We start from the raw sequence: 25,694 nt of genomic DNA on the forward strand, positions 1-25,694 counted from the left end.
ACATACAGGATCTCAACCTATTTGAAGGTGTATCAAGAAATCATTTACATTATATGGATACTATTTTTATTATCTTACTTTCTTTTTAATTAATTTATGTCTTAGGGCTATACCTTAGAGGATTTCCATAAGAATAAACATGTAAACATGATTGTAATGAAAATGAAATTTCCTAGATTGTATAAAGTATACATTACAGTGCTTAACACATATTACTTTGCTTGCTTTCCTTGATTATGTCTTTCATATGACATACAAAGTATTCAAAACCTGCACTCCATCTATATTTCCATGCTTACTCTGATACTTGTTGAGGGTATGTAAAGATATTCTTTTCTGGGGCACCTGGCTGGCTCAGTGGGTTAAAGCCTCTGCCTTCAGCTCAAGTCATGATCCTAACGTCCTGGGATTGAGCCCTGCATCAGGCTTTCTGCTCTGCAGGGAGCCTGCTTCCCCCTCTCTCTCTGCCTGCCTCTCTGCAAACTCTGTCAAATAAATAAATAAAATCTTTAAAAAAAAAAAAAGATATTTTTTTCTACATCTTACTTGTAGTATGAGTCTTATGATTTCATTTGATTTGTTTCTTTAGGCAAGAAGTAGGACCCTGTTAATTGAGATAGCTCAGTGTAAGTTCTAGTAGAAAGCATGGCTCTGTTTATACAGTTAAAAGCTTACCCTATGACCCTGCAATTGCACTACTGGTTATTTACCCCAAAGATACAGATGTAGTGAAAAGAAGGGCCATCTGCACCCCAATGTTCATAGCAGCAATGGCCACAGTCGCCAAACTATGGAAAGAACAAAGATGCCCTTCAATGGACGAATGGATAAGGAAGATGTTGTCCATATATATTATGGAGTATTATGCCTCCATCAGAAAGAATGAATCCCAACTTTTGTATCAACAGAGATTATGCTGAGTGAAATAAGTCATCAAACAGAGAGGGTCAATTATCATATGGTTTCGCTTATTTGTGGAGCATAAGGAATAACACAAGGACATGGAAAGATGAAGAGGAGAAGGGAGTTGAGGGAAATTGGAAGGGGGAGATGAACCATGAGAGTCTGTGGACTCTGAAAAACAATCTGAGGGTTGGGGAGGAGGAGGGTAGGAGGTTGGGTGAGCCTGGTGGTGGGTATTATGGAGGGCACGTATTGCATAGAACACTGGGTGTGATGCATAAACAATGAATCCTAGAACACTGAAAAGAAATTTTAAAAATAAATAAAAATTTAAAAAAAAAGAAACTTACCACATACACTCAGAAACACACATGGTTGTCACTTTCCTTTTCTCTTCCCAGCTTTATTGTGTTATACCTGACAAATAAAAGTATATATAGTTAATGTGTCTGTTGGCCATCTGGATGGACTCTTAATCTCACAAAACAAACTGAGGGTTGCTGGGGGGAGGGGGTTGGGGAGAAGGGGGTGGGATTATGGACATTGGGGAGGGTATGTGCTTTGGTGAGTGCTGTGAAGTGTGTAAACCTGGTGATTCACAGACCTGTACCCCTGGGGATAAAAATATATGTTTATAAAAAATAAAAAGTTAAAAAAAAAAAAAAGTATATATAGTTAAGATGTACAATGTGATAATTTGTTAAATGTAAATATTTTGAAATTATTGCCACAATCACGTTAATGAACACACCTATCACCTCACATAGTTAACATTTTTGGAATGAGTGTAGTAAGAATGCTTAAGATCAACTCTCTCAACAAATTCCAAGTATACATAGTTTACATCAGATCCCCAGGATTTGTTCATCTTTCAGTTGAAAGTTTGTATTCTTTTCCCACTTCCCACATCTTTAGCCTCTGGCAACTAACATTCCACTCTGCTTCTATGAATTCAACTAATTTTTATAGATTCCGTATATAAGTGAGGCCATGAAGTATTTATCTTTCTTTGTCTGGCTTATGTCACTTATGAACCCTTCAGGTTCATCTGTTCTTGAAAGTGGCAAGATTTTCTTCTTTTTTTCTGAAGAATATTCCATATTATATTCCATATATGTAGGGGATACACACACACACACACACACACACACACACACACACCATATTTTCTTTATACATTTACCTGTTGATGGACACATGGGTTTGTTTGTTTGTTTGTTTATTTGTGTCTTGGGTTTGTAAATAGTGGCACAGTGAATACAGAAGTTCAGGTATCTCTTAGAGACCCTGTTTCATTCCCCTTGGATATATATTCAGAAATGGATTGCTGAATCATATGGCTGTTCTATTTTTAATTTCTTGAGGAAAATTCACATTGTTTTCCACAGTGACTGTGTTGTTATATTACCACCACAAGTATAAGGGTTTCCTTAGCTCCACATCCTCACCAACTCTTGTTATCTTTTATCTCTTGATAATAACCATTCTAACAGGGGTGAGGTGACATCTGGTTGGGAATAGATTTCCCCGGTGATTAGTGATGTTGAGTAACTCTCCATGTACATGTTGGCCATTGGTATGTCTATTTGGAAAATATCTATTCAGGTCCTATACCCCCTTTTCTTTTGTTTTTCCTTTTTTTTTTTTTTTAAGATTTTATTTATTTGTCAGAGAGAGAGAGCACAAGCAGAGAGAGAGGCAGGCAGAGGGAGAAGCAGATTCCCTGCTGAACAAGGAGCCCAAAGTGGGACTCAATCCCAGTACCCTGGGATCATGACCTGAGCCAAAGGCTGGCGTTTAACCAACTGAGCCACCCAGGTGTCCCCCATACCCCTTTTTAAATTAGATTTTTTATTTTTATTTTGCCATTAAGTTGCATGAGTTCCTTATAGCTTTTGAATATTAGCCTTTACCAAATGTATTTTTGGACATATTTTCTCCCATTTCATAGATTGCCTTTTCATTTTGTTAATTGTTTCCTTTGCTTTACAGAAGCTTTTTAGTTTGATGTAGCCCCATTTGTTTATTTGCTTTTGTTGTTTGTGCTTTTTGTGTCATATACAAAAAATTATGGCCAACACTAATGTCAGGAAGCATTCTCAATTTCCCTCCAAGGTCCAAGATACCATATCTATTCTCTTTTTCTCCTATAAATAATTCCATGCAAGTAGAAAAATGATTATCATTATCAAGCTTAAATACATAATATGGACTTTTTTTCCCCAGCACTACGTCTAACTAGGAGCTTGGGAAACTCTCCCTCCTACAGTACAACAAATTCTTGAATAATTTACAAAAGCATAATTTTAAAATATTAATAACCTCACCATAAAGAAAATCTCCAGAGACTAAAAACCAACAAAAATCATTAAGAAATCTAATAAACAGGGGCACCTGGGTGGCTCAGTGGGTTAAGCCGCTGCCTTCGGCTCAGGTCATGGTCTCAGGGTCCTGGGATCGAGTCCCGCATCGGGCTCTCTGCTTAGCAGGGAGCCTGCTTCCCTCTCTCTCTCTCTCTGCCTGCCTCTCTGCCTACTTGTGATTTCTCTCTGGCAAATAAATAAATAAAATCTTAAAAAAAAAAGAAATCGGATAAACAGATCAATAGAAAGTAAAAACTGAACTATTTTTATCTAGGAAGCAAATGCTTGTACTACTGTTTGGATCAAGAGAGTAGGTCTGGGATTCCTACAATGTTGGGAGCTGAATATAAGACTTACACATACAGTCTGAACCTTTAAAGGAGCTAAAGTGGACCCATATTAATGGAAAATACAAATTCTCTCTGGAGATGAACAACTCAAATTTAAATCTCCAGGATTATCAAGGGTAAGTCCAACAAAATAGGAGCAGAATGAAAAAGTGAAAAGAGAAAAGAATAGAAAAACTACCTAATCAGAAACATTTCAGGGGAACCTGGGTGGCTCAGTCAGTTGAGCATCTGTCTTGGCTCTGGTCATGATCCAGGTCCTAGGACTGAGTCCTGCATCGGGCTCTCTGCTCAGCAGGGAGTCTGCCTCACCCTAGGCCTTCCCCCTTGCTTATGCGTTCTCTCTCTCTCCCTCTAGCTTGATCTGTTTCAAATAAATAAAATCTTTTTAAAAATTTAATTTATTTATTTGACTGAGAGAGAACACAAGCAGGCGGAGTTGCAGGTAGAGAGAGAGGAAGAAGAAGACTCCCCACTGAGTAAGGAGCCCTAGGTGGGGCTCCATCTCAGGACTCCAGGATCATGACCTCAGCTGAAAGCAGTCACTTAACCAACTGAGCCACCCAGGTGCCCTTCAAATAAATAAAATCTTAAAATAAAAAAGGAAACATTCCACAATGAAGAATATATTTGATTTAGATCCAAGAAATTCAGATACTGGAACTATCAGCTGCAGAATATAAAATAACTATTTATAAAATGTATGAAGTTACAGAATACAAAAGTTGAGCAATGAATAACTATATAAAAAAGTAAGAAATCTTAAAAGGAACAAAACTTCTAAAAATGAAAATACAATCATTGAAATAAAAACTGGATGAATTTTATAGCAGATGAAACTAGATTCAGAGAGAATTAGAGTTCAGAAAATAGTTATAGAAAATTATCTAGAATGCAATTCAGTGAGTCAAGGAAATAAAAAATATAAGAAGAACTTAATTGTGGACATTAAAAAAATTGTGAACATTAGATCATAAACTTTAAATATTCTAGCTATGTCTTCATTACTAGATACTCATATAAAACTTATATAAGATTTAAAGAATAATTCAGATAAATCTAGACCAAAAGAAAGCTGGAGTAGGTATATACAAATAAAAGAAAAATGAAATTAAATGAAATACAATCAAAATAAAAAAATAAATGTAAAATGAGACATAACTACAGTTTATGTAAGGATGATGAATATCTGAATTACTTCATGTGCATTAATTTGGAAACTTAGTTTAAATTAGACAAATTCCTAAAAAAAAAAGGGGGGGGGGATGTTATACTTATGCGGCATCCATTTTATCTTTTGCCCTTTTTCTGAACCATAAAAATTTTATCTGGATAGCTGGATATCCAGATAAGGTGATTTTTCCCAGCACTACTTTCTGATAGGGATAGCCCTATGAATAAATTCGAGCCAATGCCATGTGAGTGAAAGTGATTTGTGAAACTTCTGGATTGTACCATTAAAGTAGTAGTTTACATAAATAAATAATAAATCCCCTTTTGTTTTTCCTGCTAGATTAAATGCATGCATAGAGGCCAGAGCTGGAGCACCTACCTTGGATTAAAAAAATGAAAGCTGCTTGTTGAGGATGGTAGTGTAGCAATATAGAAGGAACCTGGGCCATCTGTATCATTAGATCACCCAACACAGTTCTGTCCTTTTCTGAGGCCCTTGTGTTAATTACATAAAACAACAATATAAAGCACTTTTACTTTATTTAAATCACAATTACGTGTCTTAGCCTATCTTCTGCCTAATACATCTGGCAAAAATGCCTCATAAAAGAAACAAAGCTTGAATAGCCCTTGTTCCAGTTATCTATTGCTGCCTAAAAAACAACCACAAAACTTAATGAGATTGAAAAAATCTACACATTTTAATTTGCTCATAGATTATGTGACTGATACTTCCTACAATTTGACTTCTGGGCCATAAAGTAAAGAAATTGAATCCCAAAGATTACAGGTGAGGAGTTTTTGAAGTACGTCCATATTCAAGTGGAGATCAAAGAATTCCAAAGAAGAGAACAACTGACAACTGTGGAATGAACAAAAGTTCTTTTTAAAAGGGCTACTTTGGGGGTGCCTGGGTGGCTCAGTTGGTTGAGCCTCCAACTCTTGGTTTCAGTTCAGGTCCTGATCTCAGAGTCGTGAGATTGAGCCTTCGTGGGGCTAAGCATGGAGTCTGCTTGGGTTTCTCTCTCCCTCTGCCACTCCTGCTCATTCCCTCTCTCCCAAATAAATGTAAATCCTCAAAGGAAAATAAAAGGGTTATTTTGAAGATTATGATTCTGACTTTGGAGGAACTACAGTGAGTGGCAGTAGAAGGAATCACATATAAAATTCCTTAAATAAAAATTTATTTACTTTAAATAATTTTGCCTATGTTAGATATAATGTAAAAAAAAAAAAAACAACCATTATGAGACTGAGTGGTTTACATCAGGGGAAGATCTTGTCTCCTCTGTGCTATGTGGAGCCTTAATTAGAATGACTTGAGTAGTTGAAGGTGCCTTGAACAAATAGGGGCTGGACTGGAGGGAGCCAGAGGATCCAGTCCAACCTGGCTTCTTCACTCACATGTCTCACTGCTGTCAGGGAGGCTGAAGCACGTGTTCTGCTAGGTATTGACTGAGGCACCTACGTATGGTCTTTGCAGCATAGCACCTTTATAGTAGTTTGATTTCTTACGTGGGGAAGAATCCAAGAATAGGTGTTCTAGTAATAAAGATGGAAACTGTCCTGGGCTACAAATTTTCACCATAGTCTGTCTGTATCTATGCAATCTCAGGGGAAAGAACAGAGAACCTAAATCTGCCCCTTGCCCCAGGTTCTCCCCCAGGCTGTTTATTTGTTTGTTTGTTTCTATGTTCAGTTAGCCAACATGTACTACATCATTAGTTTTTGATGTAGTGTTTAACCTAAATCTTAATGGGACGAGTGTCAAATAATTTCTAGCCTTTTTTTTTTTTCAAATCATTATAGACATTGAATCTGGTCGAAACCCCAGCTAAAAAAGATCAGAACCAGAGTTTTGTTTTTGTTTTTGTCTTTGTTTTTTAAGATTTTATTTACTTATTTGACAGAGAAAGAGCAGGAGAATACAAGCAGGGGGAGTGGCAGAGGGAGAAGCAGGCTTCCCACTGAGCAGAGAGCCTGATGAAAGGCTCAATCCCAGAACCCTGGGATAGTGACCCAAGCCAAACACAGTTGCTTAACCAATGGAGCCACCAAGATACCCCACATCCAGAGAGTTTTATAAGAGAGCTTTATCAAATTTTTGAAGAACAGATGATTCCAATGTGAATAAAATCTTTTAGAATGGAAAAAGAAAAGAAAATCTATAATTCATTCTGTGAGTTTAGTATAACCCTGCTACTCAAACTTAAAAAGTCTAGATAATAGAAAATTACAGGCTACTTTCACTTATAAATATAAATGCAAAATTTTCCAAAGAAAATACAAGGATTCAAACCCAGCAATGTATTAGGGAAAAAAAAATAATAAAAAAGACAAGGTATCTTGGATACATTGTTGTATTCCAGAAATCTGAGATACTTTAATGTTAACAAACTCAATCTAATTTACTGCATTAACCTATTAAAGGAGAAAATATGTTCTTCTAAAGAAATAAAAAATATAATAAAATCATTGAATTTTTTTTTGCAAATTAGCAATTTTTGCAACTTTAATTACTATGTAATAATAATAATTTACACTTCCTTATACATGTAGCCATGGGCCTAGATTTTGGCTACCAAACCACAAATGGATGTGATATTGGGTACTTTCTATGATGGAATGCATACTTTTTTCACCTGTTGCTTGGGAAGCAGAGGTGCTGAAAGAAATTCTATCCACCATTTTGGTACATAGGACTATTGTCATACCCTAAGGTAACAGTGGACCCATTTGGAAGGACCCTGAGTTCTTGTTGATTCCTGGATCATTCACAACCCCGTGTTACATAATTTTTATATTGTAATTTTATTCATATTGTTTTAATATCATATTCAATATAGAATTGACTTTTAAACATTGTGAGGTAAAAAACATCTGCTTGTGTGTGTGTACACATATATACACATATAATATGTATACACATAAAAATCATATGAAAACTCTGACATCCCCAAGCTTTATTTTGAATTGTTTATCCAGTCTCCAGTGATCTGCTATGTATTGATAATGATGCCAGTATATGTGTGGATCAGTTTCGTAGCACTGTATTCTGCTCCATGGTTCATCCCTGTGACAATACTTCAATGTAATAGTTTCTAAAGCTTTAAATAAGCATTTTGTATTGTAGGGAAAATTGCAGCACTCCCCACATGGTCTTCTTCGGTTATGTTTTAACTATTCTTGAAACTTTGTTATTTTTTCATAATTTTAGATTCAGCATGTCAAGTTTCTTGAATTCTGTTAGAAATTTTGATGGAGTTGCCCTGACTCTGTAAGTCAAATAGGTTCTTTATACTTATGAACATGATATACATTTTAATTTATATCGCACTTTTGCCATGTTGCTGGACAAGCTCCAAATTAATAACTTTATTTATTTTTGTGAGAGAGTTAGCAAGGATGGGCAGAGGGAGCAGAGAGGAATCCCCAGCAGGCTCCCTGTTCAGTGCTGACCAATGCTGGTCTCCATCCCATGAACCCTGAGATCATGACCTGAGCCGAAATCAAGAGTCAGACTCTTAACTGACTGAACCATTCAGGTGCCCCAATATCTTTATTCATTTTTGATTATATTTATTACCCATAAAAACAGGGAGAACCTGTCATTCATTCAGCTGATACCACTGAACACATATCATGAGCCAAAGAACATGATAGATACTGGATATATAAAAATATCTACCTGTGGAGCATGTAGTCTATATTTTACATTGTATATCATAGTCAATATATTAAATAAAAAGAATATATGTTATGTAGCATGTATGGATCTCATTGGACAAGATCATACCTGTGAGAGATATATAAATATCTATTCTAGGATGGGAAAGACAGTAATTTATTTGTATCTTTTTCTAGTTTGGAAAAATTCTTCCCATTTTGTCCCTAATTAATATCCATTTTCCTTCTGTGCTTTAACCTCCCATGTTTGTTTGACTGATTAATTAATTTTTAAAATATTCTTTAGTTTGAGCTTCTAGAAATTAATAATAGAAAGGAATTAAGGAATTAGAAGATACTAGCACTTACCCTATCTCCAAAGACAATGAAGACAAAATCATTGTCTCCTTAAGTAAGGAAGGGGAATACTTGGGTCAAGCAGAGTATTAGGATTAAAGATTACATTAAAGGCAAGAAAATATGTATATATTGTTAAGAACCCTAGGAAATATTCTATGGGGGGCTGTTGGGCCCTCCAAGAAAATGCCATCTTGTAATATCAGACGAGATCGGGCGCGTTCAGGGTGGTATGGCCGTAGACTGTAATATCTTTTCTTACTATGGACACATAATTATCCCTGTAATTAGTTGAAGATTATAAATCTTCAATCATGAATATTTAAATCATGAATAATTTAATGCCATTATTTTAATATGATGACTTGATTTTTGTTTTTTGTACAAGTGCTATTTGAATTAGGAGAGTGTGTTTGCTTTTAATCTGTGTAATTTTAAGGAATGACTACTACATAGAGTTACTGTCACATAAAGATTCAAATAAGAGGCTTAATATAAATAAAAAACCCTCTTGTCTCTCTCTGGGACACTGAGATTTAGATGCACCAAATGTCCTTTTATTGTCATATCAGCTTGAACCCGCCCTGACCAGATGAGGAAGCCTAACCACTCGTCTGGGTCTTAGCTGCTTAGAGGACATCTGCCCTTTCGCCATCAGTTTGTGCCATATATGGAGTCTAGAGCTGTGAAGAATACCAGTGGCCCTTTCTCTCCTCCAGATTTTCCTTTTTAGGTCTTAGTGTAAGAGGCATATGCAGGAGATGGCATTAAATCTCTGAGGTTTTCTTGTCCTGGAGATGTTGTGTCTCTGTTCTTCAAGAAAGTACCAACCCAAAAGGAATGAACACATTCTTGGTTCAATCTTTGAATTAGTAAATTAATTTTTAATCAAACTAAATTAATAAAAATATTGGTATTTTCCCAGTAATTGTGATCCATGCTTCAAAGAAAAGAAAAAGTACAGAGTACTATGACGTTTTGTTGCAAAGAAATTTAAACAAGTCTTACTAGGTTAAGGAAAGCTTCTCTAAAAAATACTGTGTAAGATTGAAGTGAATTTACTCCCATCTTTCAGTTACAGATAGGTAAACTACACAGTAAAAAAGGAGAAAAAGCCATAAATCTGTAACTAGTGTTAATATTGTATTTTCTTGCACTTACTTTCCCTACACTATGCAAAAATCATATTGAACTATTCCTCTCACTCAAGCTCAAAGCTTTTTGTACTATAGAGAGCCCTTTCACATTACTGATTTTTTTCTCCTGTTTGTTTCTACTAACATGAGATTCACAACATTGTTTACTTATTCATCTACAAATGCTGGAACTTTGTACTTGATGCATGGTACATAGTAAATTCTCTCTCTCTCTATATATATATATGCAGATATATATGTGTGTCAACTTAAATGACATTGAGTATCATTTAGCTGTTTTTCTAATGCTTCTCCACTGTAACTATTCATTCTAACTTATGAAATATTTTTTCATAATCCAGAATTACAGTGATCACTTACATAGTGATCACCATACAGAATTACCTGACACACTCCATCTAGTCAAAATGATACTCCTCTATCTAGAACATAAGATCTTTCAGAATTATTTACCAGTATTCTAATTATTATATTGTTATAGCTTGTCAATGTTCTGAATATTAAATGAAAAGGCATAAAGATTCAGCCATCCTTTTTCAGTTTCTCTGCTACATTTTATAGTGTATATAAATTCTATTTTTAAGTTTCTCATTTATATTAATCAGAAAGTATAATCTGTGATTGGTAGATTTTAATTTTAATGTTACTCTGAAACTACTCTGGAATCCATTCATATTTAAATCATTCTAACTATCAACTGACACTTTTATTATCCAGCAGAGATTTGAAATCATTTGAAAATTTCCTCCTTTTCATACACTATATAATGTTGATATATTCACTGGTGTTCATGAATATAAGATTTTCCTAATAATTAAAAACTCTGTATATCATGGTAAAACATATTTCTTTTAAAAATCCTCTTTGGAAATATAAAAAATATATACTTCTTAAAATTTCTAATGAATGATACTTCTCTACTTATGTGGAATAATTTCCAATGATTCTTTTCAAAACACAAGTAATCACTAAAACTTTTTCTCTTCATCTGCTGATCTACATTTGTGAAGACCTTGCAAGTAATTTGATCCTATAATGGAATAAGTTTCAGTAAGAAATGTGTACTCTGTTAAAGTAAAAATTTTCTTTTATCAAGGGTGGTATTATACTGATCAGTCTAATTCTCTGTGTCTGGGCTTAAAAATATCTGAATCTGGTGTTACTTGGACTATCTTGTAGCACATAACCTTAATCAGACACAACTCAGATACTGAAAAAAGACCTAGCAGGATTTAACTTAAACCCTGAGAACAATTACCAAACATATGTGCATTAAGTCAGTTTATGTCGCTTGTCTTACTATCTTGTCTGGTTTTACAAATTGCTTTTTCTTCTGACCATTTCTGCCACTGAACGACACCTCTAGTGAGTGGCTTTCCTAATTGGAATTCTGTCTCCATTCTTTTTTAAGTGAGATGATGATTAACTATCAGTAAAAACTCTGGGATCTGGAATTCAAACTCTGACCTAGTCCAAGACATAGATTGTTGTATCTTCCTGGAGCTGACACTGAAAAGATCAGTGTCCAGACTCCACTGACACCTTCTCCTAGCCCTTCACTGAGATCTTTTAAGGTAACATTTCCTTTCTCATCAATTATGTCTTTACTGATTATTAAAAATCCTTGTCACTATATTTAAATCATCCTATCTCTGTTGAGTTTTTCCCATTATCAAGATATTTTATAAGCAGAAACAGTTAGATAGCTAAGTGGCAGGAGAAGAAGAAGGAGGAACTCTAAAATGCCAAGAGGCATTGAATCTATGAAGCTGCGAGTGTTGAAAAGTATTTTGGATGATTTTTCTCCATTGCACTTCTCTAGTAGGATTTTTAAATTAGTCTTTTGTTCCACCATGTCTTAAAGGCACTTAAGTTATTTATCTGCCCTCATATATTTTTTTATCTATATCCCACACAACTGTCAAAATGTTCTTTCTAGTTAGCAAATATGACCTGGTCACTTATCTTTTTGAATCCTTTGATAGCTTTTATTTTTTTTTCAAGCAAATGCTCTTTTTTTGTTGTTGATATGACAAATAACCTCATTAATGAGTTTGCTCAAACTTATTTTTACTCATGACCTGCTACTGTCTTCCCACACTTTACTGTTTGGAAATTCCAAACTCTCACCAAATATTTAGTTACATAGTTAGTGTGCTGCGTCTAGCTCCTGCAAGCTCCTACTGACTCACAAGTCACAAGTCACATTCAAAAATGTTGCCAAAAATTATCAAATATTTTGGTAGCTTGAAATTAGCCATGGTGTGAGTATACACTCTGGAAATCAGGCAATGCCACAAATCAGGGCTCTTCCCTCTCAGATAGGCAGATGACCATTGCTGAAGCAGCTCATGTACTTCAGATGTTAATATCCTAATGGCTGTTTGGATTTCTATGTCCTCCCTTCCACTTGGTGATCTGAAGAGTGAAGATAAAATGGATGGCAGAGTCAGAGCTGGAAAGCTTATCCTTTCTTAGTGTGTACAAAAATGCCTAGTCAGAGTTCTGAGATAGAGAAAATTAAAACTTTATACTATGAATAAAAGTAGCAGCTATAATAGCAATGATAATAAAAAATATTTTATGTTTTAAGATATATTTTTTAATGTGAGTTATTTTGTTGTTGGGTCAAAATTTAATTAAGTTTAACTACAATGTAGCCCTAATTGAATATTTCTAAATAAGCTAATTAATTTTCAATTTGTATCTCATACAATAAAATTTATACAATATAGTATTCAAAATGATACTTATACTTTATGCATTGTTGATTAAACCTATATTGAGTGAGATTAAAACATGTCTTAATTCTGTTTTTAAAAATATACTCATTGTTTCAAGTAGGACTCCCAGATCCCTATTGTAAAAAACATGTAATTTCCATTCAGAATATACTTATGTGATAACTTTTTATTGATCTCACCAAGCAGTTTTAGATTTGTCACTGTTTGATTTAGGCAATGGGTCTGCAATTCTTTTTAACACTCATGTTAGGTGCAAAGGTTTGAAGTAAGAGATTTGGGATAACTTTCAACACTAGAATAAATTATTGATTTAAAGAAGTGATTTAAAGAAGTGATTTAAAGAAGTGTTTGAGTAACAGCGTATTTGTAATCTAGAAGGACTTCAATATTCTACGGGACACCTGGGTGGCTCAGTGGGTTAAGCCTCTGCCTTCGGCTCAGGTCATGATCTCAGGGGTCCTGGGATTAAGTCCTGCATCGGGCTCTCTGTTCAGCAGGAAGCCTGCTTCCCCCTCTCTCTCTGCCTGCCTCTCTGCCTACTTGTATTCTCTGTCTGTCAAATAAATAAATAAAATCTTTTTAAAAAATATTCTAATATAGGGTACAGTCTAAAGACATCCTGAATTTTAGAGGTAGAGAAAAATTTAAATAACACACATTGATTGCTTAATTGAATTGGAAAAATAGTCTGAGTTTAATGCTGTATGTTTTAACCTCATGCTATACTTAACACAGCAATATTATGCCTCATTATTTTTTTATCTGGTAAACAGACCCAGGAAATTACAACATTTACGCTTTTAACTTTTACCCTTCTTGACAATGTGGGTAGTATGCAATACTTGTATTGGTCTATTAGCTTAATGGTACATGACAGATAGAAGGAAAAAAGGAAGTGATAACTAAGAGAAAAAAATTTAGATCTTTCAGTATTTATTTTTTATGCTGAACATCATAAAATGTTTAGAGTTTATCCTTGAGAAGTCCTATAACTAACCTAATGTCCATATGAATCCCCTAAATTGCAGAGATTTTTAATCTTTCTAGGGAATATAAATATAATTTTATTGCTCTCAAAAATTATAATAACCATCCAAGGCAATTCCCATCATCTAGTAATATCTGACATGTTGTGAGTGAGGGTAGAAATACATCAAAACTTTACTGCACATTTGTCTCTGCAGATGTGAATAAGCATCCAGGGATTGACTACATTGTAGTATTTTGTCCCTCCAGGAAGGAAAATTTGTGAGAAAAAAGGACTTGACGGCTATTGTAACAGTGCCTCTTTGATCACCCAGATTTTACAGATGCTACTTCTTCCTAATATTTCCTTCTTGCTTAATTTCCTTTTGACCCTTCCCAAGTTTACCCATTTGAATCACTTGGAATTGATTAATGCATTCATTTACAAAATACGTGTTAAGCAATTATTATGTACTAAGCATTCATCTAGGCACTAGGAATTCAGACAAAAAGCCTTGCTCTCGGGGAGTTTACATTCTAGTGGAGGAAATACATGATAAATAATTAAATGTGTGATAGAAGAGAGAATCATCATTTAAAATTTAGTTTCACTTTCAACTTCTGTGGAAAGCCTTCCTTGATCACCTCAGCTTGTGTTCTGTTCCATTTCTAGATAGTTCCAGAGGATCCCATGCTTCCCTCCATTAAAGCTACAGCTTTACATCATCATCATCTCTTTACATTTCTCTAAATGTAAATGTAAATGATAGAAGACTCCAAGAAGGTAGGTAATATATTGTCTCCATCTTTTTTTTCAAAGTAACTAACCTAATTCCTGGGTCATGGTATATGTGAGAAAAACAGCTATAATTTATTAAACTCTTTATTCATTTAAGGTATTATTCTAATGCCTTTCCATGTAAAAGCAGTTTTCTTCTGCTTCATAACAAACTTAGTATCTTATACACACACCTTTGTTGTCCCATCATGTCTGTGGATGAGAAGTCTGGGCACAGTTTAACTAGGGCTCTCTATTGAGGGTCTTACAAGGTTGCAATCAACATTTCATCAAGGCTGCATTTTTGTCTGAAGATTTGACTGGGGAAGAATCTGCTCCCAACATCACTTAGGCTGTTGCAAGTATTCATGTCCTTACAACTATATGACTTAGGACCTGGATACCTACTGGCTATAACCTAGAAGCTTCCCTCAATTCCTAGAGGCCACACATAGGCCCCTACCATGTGACTACATATGCAGTTCACAATATTGCTGTTTGCCTCTTTAAGACCACTTAGTGATTCTTTCTCTACACTCTGACAAGGTAGAGTGTATTGTTAGGAAATGTAATCATGGGAATGACAGTCCATTATCTTTGCCATAATAAGCTGCTTAGAAATATGTCAGAAGTTCCACCCATACTCAAGAGGAAGGAATTTTATCAGGGCATGATTCATCGGGGACTGCTTTAGAATGTACCTGCCATACCCTGTATTGTCTCATTTAATTCTCACAATTCTATAAGGCAGGTGCTCTTATTATGAAGTTAAAGAAGCCAAGGGCATCAGCTGATAAAAAGCAAAGCCAAGTGTCAAGTTAGGCAGGTTTTTGTTTTTGTTTTTTTAAAGATTGTATTTATTTATTTGACAGAGAGAGAGAGAGATCACAACCAGGCAGAGCATCAGGCAGAGAGAAAGGGGGAAGTACGGAGCCTGATGTGGGGCTTGATCCCAGGGCCCTGAGATCATGACCTGAGCTGAAGGCAGAGGTTTAACGCACTGAGCCACCCAGGCGCCCCTCAAGTTAGGCAGTTTATTCTGTAGTCCAAACTTCCCTCTTGCATTACCCAGGCAAACCTTGTTTTACTGCACTTTGTTTTATTGTTCTTTGCAGATACAGCATTTTCTAAATATTAAAGATTTGTGGAAACCCTGTATCAAGCAAGTCTGTTGGTGTTTCATTTTTTTTGTTTGTTTGTTTTGTTTTTTTCCCAACAGCATTTACTCATTTTGTGTCCCTCTGTCACATTTTGGTAATTCTTGCAGTATTTCAAAATTTTCATTATTATTATTATATTTGTGACGATGATTTGCAATCTGTGATCTTGGATGTTACTATTGTAATTATTTGGGGATACCATGAACTTTGCCCTTATAAGACAGCTAACTTAACTGATAAATGCTGTGTGTGTTCTGACTGCTCCACCAAATAGCTGTTCCCATCTCTCCCGCTCTGACTGGGCCTCACTATTCCCTGAGACACAATATTGAAATGAGGCCAATTAATAACCCTACAGTGGCCTCTAAGTGTTCAAGAGAATGGAACAGTCCCATGTCTCTCACTTTAAATCAAAAACTAGAAATGATTAAGCTTATCAAGGAAAGCATGTTGAAAGCCAAGATGGGCTGAAAGCTAGGCCTCTTGCACCAAATAGTTAGCCAAGTTGTGAAAGCAAAAGAGAAGTTCTTGAAGTAAGTTAAAAGTGCTACTCCGGTAAAAACAGGAATGAGAAAATGCAAAAACAAGCCTTATTGCTAATATGGAGAAAGTTTTCGTGGTCTAGATGGAAGATCAAACCAGCCACAACATTCCCCTAGGCAAAACTTAATCCAGAGCAAGGCCCTAACACTTTCAATTCTGCGAGAGTTGAGAGGAGTAAGCTGAAAAAGAAACGTTTGAAGCTAGCAGAGGGTTCATGAGGTTTAAGGAAAGAAGTCATCTCCACAATATTAAAGTGCAAGGTGAAGCAGAAAGTACCGATGTTAAACTGCAGCATGTTACCCAGAAGATCCAACGAAGATGCATAATGAAGGTGGCTACACTAAACAAGAGATTTCCAGTGCAAACAAAATAGTCTTATGTTACAAGAAGATGCCACATAGGACTTGATAGGTAGAAGTTAGTACCTAGATTCTAAGTTTCAAAGGACAAGCTAACTCTCTTGCAGGGACTATTCCATCTGATGACTTTAAGTTAAAGCCAATGTTCATGTACTGTTATGAAAATCCTAAGGTCTTTAGGAATTATGCTAAATCTACTCTGTGCTCAGATGGAACAAAGCTAGGATGACAGCACATCTGTTTACAACATGGCTTACTGAATATTTTAGGCCCATTATTGAGACTTGCTGCTCAGAGAAAAAAAGATTCCTTTCAAAATATTACTACTCATTGATAGTACATCTGATCACCCAAGAGCTCTGATGGAGATGTGCAATGAGAATAACATTGTTTTCATGCCTGCTATACAACATCCATTCTTTAGTCCATAGTTCAAGAAGTAATTTCAACTTTCAGGTTTTATTAATTAAGAAATACATTTCATTGGCCGCCTGGATGGTGCAGTTGGTTAGGTGTTCCAACTAGATTTCAGCTCAGATTGTGATCTCAAAATTGTGAGATCCATCCCTGTGGTGGCCCCCCTGCTCAACATGGAGTCTGCTTAGTGTTCTCTCTCCCTAACCTCGGTCCCTCCCCCCACCAAATAAGTAAATAAATCTTTAAAAAGAATACATTTCATAAGGCTTAAGTTGTTGGTTGTTTTTTGTTTTTCTTTTTAATTAATTTTTTATTTTTTATAAACATATATTTTTATCTCCAGGGGTACAGGTCTGTGAATCACCAGGTTTACACACTTCACAGCACTCACCAGAGCACATACCCTCCCCAATGTCCATAATCCCACCCCCTTCTCCCAAACCCCCTCCCCCCAGCAACCCTCAGTTTGTTTTGTGAGATTAAGAGTCACTTATGGTTTGTCTCCCTCCGTTGTTGGTTGTTTTTTAAAGATTTTATTTATTTATTTGACAGACTGAGATGACAAGCAGGCAGAGAGAAAGGGGGAAGCAGGGAAGCAGGCTCCCTGCTGAGATCCCAGGACCCTGGGATCATGACCTGAGCTGAAGGCAGAGGCTTCAACCCACTGAGCCACCCAGGTGCCCCTAAAGATGTTTTAAATGGTGATTCCTCTGATGGATCTGGGCAAAGTGAATTGTAAACTTTCTGGAAAGGACTCACCATTCTAGATGTCATTAAGAACATTTGTGATTCATGGGAAGAGGTCAAAATGTCAATATTAGCAAGTTTGGAAGAAGCTCAAAATCATAGATGATTTTGAGGGGTTTAAGACTTCAGTGCAGAAAGTAAATGCAGATGTGGTAGAAATCGCAAGGGAACTAGAAGTAGAGACTGAAGAAGTGATCAATTGCTGCAGTCTCCTGATAACACTTGAACAGATAGGAGTTGATATGATAACAAAGGATTAAACAGCAGGATTTGAAATAATTGCCTCTAATTTTGAAAGAAGTTCTACTGTAGATGAAGTGCTATCACACAACACCACAAGGTACAGAGAAATCATGTATGAAAGGAAGAGCTGATCTATGCAGCATACTCCATTTGTTGTCTTCTTTTAAGAACCTGCCACCCAACCTTCAACACCACCACCATCCTGATCAGTCAGCAGCCATCAACATCAAGGCAAGACCCTCCACCAGCAAAGAGATTACAACTTACTGAAAGCTCAGATTATGGTTAGCATTTCTTTTTTTTTTTTTTTAAGATTTTATTTATTTATTTGACAGAGAGATCACAAGTAGGCAAAGAGGTAGGCAGGGAGTGGGGGAAAGCGGGCTCCCTGCTCTGCAGGGAGCCCGATATGGGGCTCGATCCCAAGACCCTGAGATCAGGACCTGAGCTGAAGGCAGAGGCTTAACCCACTGGGCCACCCAGGTGCCCCAATGGTTAGCATTTCTTAACAATAAAGTATATTTTAATTAAGGTATGTATATTTTTTAACATAATGCTACTACACACTTAACAGACTACAGTATAAATATAACTTTATTAGGCACTTGGAATCCAAAAATTCCTTTGGCTTGCTTTATTGCAATATTTGCTTTATTGTCATGGTCTGGAACCAAACTCACTATATCTCTGAGTTATGCCTATATTGATTCCATTGAATATTTATATAAATAGAATGTATATAAATAATACATATTATATGTTTATATTCTGTAAATTTATATATATGTGATTATATGAAATCTGTGTACACATATACACTAGCATGGCATGTTGCTTTAAACTAAGACTCTGAGAAAAGATAAGTTCATGTGTCTCATATGTCTGTTGGGTGGAATAGAAGGAATTTCCTGGGCTATTATTTTGTTTACTATTAACTATTACTTTATTTCACTTCTGTATCCCTACTTTTTATTTTTTTAATGTATTTATATTTCATTCCCATTATTTAAAATTCCTATGGTACTAATATATTGTGAGGTCATTAATAATTATTGAGTAATATCCTATCATGTTGTATTGATATAATGATTGTTTATTTATTCATTCTTTTATAGTATACCTTCCCTAGCAAGAATATAACTTCTATAAGAGAAAGGTCTTATCTGTTTTTTACCACTGTTGTATCCTAACCTATAAAATAGTAGGCATACTGTAGGCACTCAATACATAATGTTGACTTGAATGAATCAAATAAAATATACTGGAAAATATAATTTATAATCTACTGTCTTTTTTTTTCTTTTGCTATGGTGTTGTTCTTACTGTTGATATTTTATATATAAAGTATGTGGACAATAAAATAGTGGAATTCATTCTCAAGCTTCATTTGGCTTTAATACACAATCAAACAGAAATGTATTTTGAATTTTTGTTGTTGTTTAAACATTGTTAAGTATTTACTTAAATTTCAAATAGCTAGTGTTGGAAAGAATGCCTCATTCTGCCAAAACATAATCCATATAGATTTAAAGGAAAGTTGTGTTTTCCATTATGGGTTTAACTCAGAAGGGCTAACTTATAAAGTGTTGCTCTGATCTCTGAAGACACACTCATTTCTATGATATATATCATATAATCAAACTACCTAAATGATTTTTGGAAACAAGATTCCTACAGCACTTTTCCCCTCTTTCACTTTCAGCTAGAAAATATCCAAATCGTTTATCATGAGGTAGATCTCTCTTGTATCTTATAGCAGTAAACTCACAGCTAACATATGGTGTTATTTAGCTGTGTAACAGAAAAGATTAATCAGCCGACAAAATGTCATTATAAAGGAAATATTTTAAACTGTGATTTTCTTTCTTCTCTCACTTATGGGCATCCAGCCAAATTCTTCTGCAGCCGGTTAAAGAACAAAATGTGGAAATAAAAAAAAAACCTCTTAAATTATTAGTGGCACTAAATATATTTGGGGTACCACACTTGAGGTTCCTTCCTTATGAAATGTAAATTTTTCCCCTTTAATGAGAAATTACACTGTTGCTTTAATTATGTGTGTGCAAAGTAAATTTTTGGAGGGTTCATTGAAAGCATTAATATTACCAACATTGACAAAGACCAGCCATTATCATTCACTTACTGTTGGCTACCCAAAACTTAATGAGTAAATGATTATATATCCTAGATTTCTCTGGAAAGAAAAAGTTTAACTCATGAATGGGAGGACTCATACGAGCAACCTTAACAAATGTAGCTTCTCCTGAAGGAACACTTTAACATTATTGAATTGTTTGATGTGTTAAGGATGATCCTATTTTTAGGGAAAATACCACTGTCAGGAAAAAAAAAAAACACATATTAACACATATATTATTGTTTTTCAAAGTTATACAAGTACTATGAGGATTAAATAAAAGAAAATCCATTTTTAGAGTTTTTAAAAATCATAATTACATTTCATCATTTTTTTACATTTTGAATCAAGCATAAAAGCAGATTAACATAGGGATTGTTAATCCTATGTTAACATAGGATTATGTCCTGCTTTTGATATAGCCTTTCTACTTTAAAACATTGACAACCATGCATCATCTCATTTATTCCTCATAAAGGTCCCATTCACACCCCAAATTGAATAAATCACCATTAATTGAGTGGGTAACTTTAAATAACCACAATATTAATGAATTTCTGATTCATCCCAAGAGCTAAATACTACTATATCCTCAGGTTTCAGATGTGACCACTGATCTGTTTTATTTTAAAGCCTTTGCTTCTCAAACAGATTCTCACTATAGTTTCTAGACCAGTTTAATATTTATCTTATCGAAATGTATCCTGCCTGGAGGGACTATAGGTTTTTAGTAGTTTTCTAGGAATCCGTGACTGCTGCCCTCATTTTATGTGGGTGCCATTGTGCCACAACTTATTTCTTCATGCTGGTCATATATTTATACATTTACATATTCACTTTATAAATCTAACAAAGAACACATCCCCATAAATTTCTCAAAACCTACTGTATATGTGACACATTGATTTGGAATATATTTGTATAAATTAACATGTTAAGTATCCAAACTAAAACTCAGACTAGTGAGCAGTATGAACCCTACTTCATTTACATTTCCAGAGAATGAATTACATTTTTTTTTTACTGAATAGGACAATCTTTCCTTAATGAGTTCTATCTAAAAATAATGAATAGAGTGTTAAATATGAAGTCACAGAGATTGTTTACATTGGTAACTGTTCATAAAATTAGTATTTCCTTTGTTCCCAGGGGTAGTAGCTAAATTGTTTATTAGCAGACACAAACAAATTAATCTGTTGGAAGAAAAATAAGGAATATCCATTGACATTTTCATGCATGATAAAAACTGTTTTATTCTACCAAATTTATGTTGGACAGAAAATAATACCCAGTCCAATTAAACAAATATGTATTGAAAGTTAACATCTTATTCTACTAAGTGTGAAGTTTCCAAACCTATCTAAACCATAGCTTCTGGCCTCAAAGAATATAGTGCCTTTTAGGGAGAATAAGACAAGTTATTTTTCAAGTGAGTCTTAAGGGTCTAGTACTATAGGCTTTATAAAAATGATGCAAAGTGCTATGTGAATTTAAAGGAGAATGAACTAACATTGAGTTGGGGTGATTAAAAAGACCATTAAAGAATCGGTACAGTTGAGATCTACCTTTAGTTCATCTTTCTGTTATGAAAGTAGATAGAAAGGTCATTACACTAAGGTAATATGGTTTAGGTAATATAACTAAGGTTATATAGTTTGAGCAGTGATGTGAAATGAAAGTGTTCATTATGTTTAGAGGAACAAATATTCCTATCTGATTACAGAACAAGTCATCCATTGTCTCACCAGTACCTAATGAGTGCTCACCATGTCTTAGGCACACTCTTTTAGGGATGGGAATTTAGCAGTGAAGCAGTGAACAAAAGAGTCAAAAATCTCCACCTCTGAAGTTTGCTTTGTTGTGATGAAAGATAACAGACTTACAAAAATACAAATAGGTGAGTGAATGATGTGAATCAGAGTTGCTATGTCTATAGATGAACATTCATTCTGTTTTAATTTAATATTTGAGAATTTATGAATGATAGTAAAGGTACTATCATATATAACAATTAGCATTTGCTTGTGAATGGATTAGAACTGAAGTAAAAGAAATGGAATCAGTTAGGAGGTCACTTCAACTAGTCCAGATATAATGTCACAAAGGAGTAATTAGGATGATGGCTATAGGAATGGAAAGAGAAAAAAAAATGTTTGAAGTGCATTAAAATGAAGAATTTGTAGGATTTGGCAACTGTTTAAATGTTTGAGAATAGGAAAAGGGTAGAGTCTCAGGGACCTAATACTTTAGTAATGGAGGAAGTCTTATGCCATTATCTGCAAAGGCAAGAGGAAATCAGTGTAAGATGGTCTGAAAAAGAAGGTAATAATTCTAATGTTTCCCATTTGAGAAATGATCAGGATATAACAATGATAAAGTGGATCAGACACCGAGCAAATTGGACTTGCAGCTCTGTGTGAGGAATCAAAGATAAAGATAGAAGATTTAGAATGATTTTCATTGGTTCAGTGATACTATTTTGAGCGTCACTTGGGAATGAACATGAAAGAGGAGAATGGAACTCCTTGGACGTATCTGTACTTGAAGAGTTTGAGATAGATTAGGGTTAATGTTAATTAGAATGTGGATGAGATTGTGCTTTGAAAGTATTTTGAATCTAGGGGAAAGACAGGAAAACAAAGCAACTAAACTGACAGAGAGGAAACAGTGTAATGTAAGAAGAGCCTAACGTGGATAGCATGAGGAAATGAAAGAAGCATGATTAACAATGACCCACTCTGTAAAGATCCAAGAAAATGAGGACGAGGAATTTGTCATTTGTTCATGAAATTAAGATACCATTTTTTAAAAGATTTTATTTATGTATTTGAGAGAGAGAGAGAGAGAGCATGGTGGGAGAGGAGGGATGGGGAAAAGGGAGAGGCAGTCTCCCCGCTGAGCAAGGAGCCATATAGGCCTGGATCCCAGGACCCTCATTACCAGCTGAAGGTAGACACTTAACTGACTGAGCCACCCAGGTGTCCCTAAGATATCATTTTTAAGTGTCTTTCTAGAATGCAATTGATGTGGTCCGTGATCAAAGGAGAGAAACCCATACAAAGCGAAGGTCAAGCAAAGCTTTATTTCACGTCAGCACCGAGAATCAAACTGACCAGCCAGGGCTGTCTCTTACCGAGAGAGCGACCACCCCCAGCCTCACAGACTAGCTTTTATAGAGCAAAGGCCATATAGCTGAGCCTGGCCAATGAGACTGTAACACACAGAGAAAGTTGCATAGTCATGTTAGGTCACACGCAGGTGGCCAATTGAATTACAATTTACCCTATAGTAGCTGTTTGAACTAGCCTATCACTCTGGTCAGATTTGGCGTCCTAGTTTGGCGCCCAAAAGGTGGGGTTTACATTCTTTGGTGGTTAGGGAGATACTATGTGTGCTTTACTGATTGGATGTCTCCGCCTGGCCTGACCCGTCCTTGCATTCTGGGCTCTGTTATCTCCACCTGACCTGACCCGTCCTTGTATTTGGACTTTGTTTATCAGGGAGTGGTCGACCATATTTTACTGGTTCCCCAGACTTGCTTTTAAGTAAGTTCCTCTGGCAGGGGTGGGGGGGCGGGCAGGGTCAATTTAAGTTTTACTGCACAAACAACAAAATGGGTGTTTAACCGAGATGGAGTCGCTCTGGCTAAGTAGGCCCCTACACAATAAAATCAACAAAGCAACACACCAAGGATTACATACTATATTATTCCATTTACATGAAGTTCAAGAACAGGGAAAGCTAATCTAATGGTAAAGATTACAGTATTATTCTTGAGGGAAATATTGACTGGGAGGTGAATAAGGAAAACTTCTGAAGATGTCAGAAATGTTCTACATCATGATTTATGTTGTTACATTACTATAATATACATATGTAAAAATGAGTCAAGTTATACTTATGATTTGTGTGCTGCACCATAAATAAATATCAATTTTTTAAAAAGTAAATAAAAGAAGGAAGGAGGGAAGAATGAAAATAAACAGGGAAGGGAGGGAAGAAATCTAACCCTTATTTGCTTGATTGAACACTGGATCCAGCTTCATGTAAAATCAAGCATAATGACACAAAATTAACATAAGGGGTGCCTGGGTGTCATTAAATGTCTGCCTTCTGCTCAGGTCATAATCTCAGGGTCCTGAGATGGAGCCCTCAATTGGGCTCCCTGCTTAGCGGGGAGCTCACTTCACTCACACTGCTTGTGTTCCCTCTCTCACTGTTTCTCTCTCTATCAAATAAATAAGTAAAATCTTAAAAAAAGTAACATGAATCACTAAAGTCCCTGTATTTTTTAATAATAGAGCTATATGCCCTCTGTTGTTTACAATATAAGGAATCTTAACCTGAAAATCGTTAAAGGTTTAAGTATCAATTTACAATTTGAATTGTAATTTAAATTGTAATGATGTTTTAAAAGTCACAATAAAAGAAAAGTCAGATATGATTTTGGAATATGTATAGTTTATGGTTAGATATTTTTATAATAGTTATTATTTTGAATATTCAAACTATAAATTCAGACATGCTATATATTTTATGAATTCAACTCAGTGTTATAAAGCAAACTTTTAAAAAAAGATTTTATTTATTTGAGAGAGAGAGAGTGAGAGGGAGCATGAGAGGGGAAAGGGCCAGAGGGAGAAGCAGACTCCCCGCTGAGCAGGGAGCCCGATGCAGGACTCTATCCAGGACTCTAGGATCATGACCTGAGCCAAAGGCAGTTGCTTAACCTACTGAGCCACTCAGGCACCCTAAAGCAAACTTTTAATACATGACAGTATCAGAGTTTAAGGATAAATAGAAATAAGGCTGTTAGTTATGCCATTTCATGATCTCTAATAGATTGTATATATAAAAGATAGGTTCATCTTAATGAACAGTAGACATCCACATAACAGTTTTTAAAGTTTTTATATTAAAATATTGAGTAAATTAAGAATGTAAAATAAAGCATATAAAATTATGTATGAAAGTGTATATATGCCTGTGTATATTGATAAAATTATCAAATTAATCTATAAATTCAATATATTCCAAAGGAAAATATGTATATGGATTCTGTAGAAGTTGATAAAGTTAATTCTAAAGATCTTCATGAAATTAAAGTATATAATACTCAAGAAAATTCAGCAACATAGAAATGAGAGAAATTTATGCAAAATATAACAGTAGATAAAGCTATAATATTTAAATACATATGGTATTAGTGTAGAGCATAAAATCAATGCAGCAGAATTAAATATCTAGAAAAATACTAATTTACATGTGGTTCATTATGATATATATGTATTTCAAGTCAAGTTACTCAAGTTATTGAATAACAACTTTTGTTGTTATTGTGAAGAGATCTCATTAATGGATCTATTACACCACTCAAAAAAAATATAGATTTAAGGCCTTTTCTTTGTCTATAAAATTATTAATAATAATTCTATATAGGTATTCTATAAGATTAGACAGCCTTTCTTAAATAAGAAATATAAAAATAAAAAGCCACAGTAGGATAATCATCTTAAATTTTTAAAAAGTGTATATATCCAACAGGAAATATAAACAACTTTGAAAGCATGGACTGTCGGTATGTATGTACATGCCTGAGTGTGTTTGCATGTTAATAAGTGGATTAGACATCAA

At 35.0% G+C, this 25,694-nt stretch overlaps 1 long non-coding RNA gene across 1 annotated transcript in view; it reads left to right on the plus strand.

Annotated features, from left to right (window-relative positions):
• Nucleotides 1-14,367, plus strand: part of LOC309846345 — a 187,066-nt gene extending 172,699 nt beyond the window's left edge. Inside the window, exon 3 of the long non-coding RNA XR_014301857.1 lies at nucleotides 14,350-14,367. This is a non-coding gene — a long non-coding RNA (uncharacterized lncRNA). The remainder of the gene's footprint in view (nucleotides 1-14,349) is intronic.
• Nucleotides 14,368-25,694: the final 11,327 nt, after the last annotated feature.

The sequence above is a fragment of the Mustela nivalis genome (genome assembly GCF_964662115.1).
Source record: "Mustela nivalis genome assembly, chromosome: 13".
In the NCBI taxonomy this organism is placed as follows: Eukaryota; Metazoa; Chordata; class Mammalia; order Carnivora; family Mustelidae; genus Mustela; species Mustela nivalis.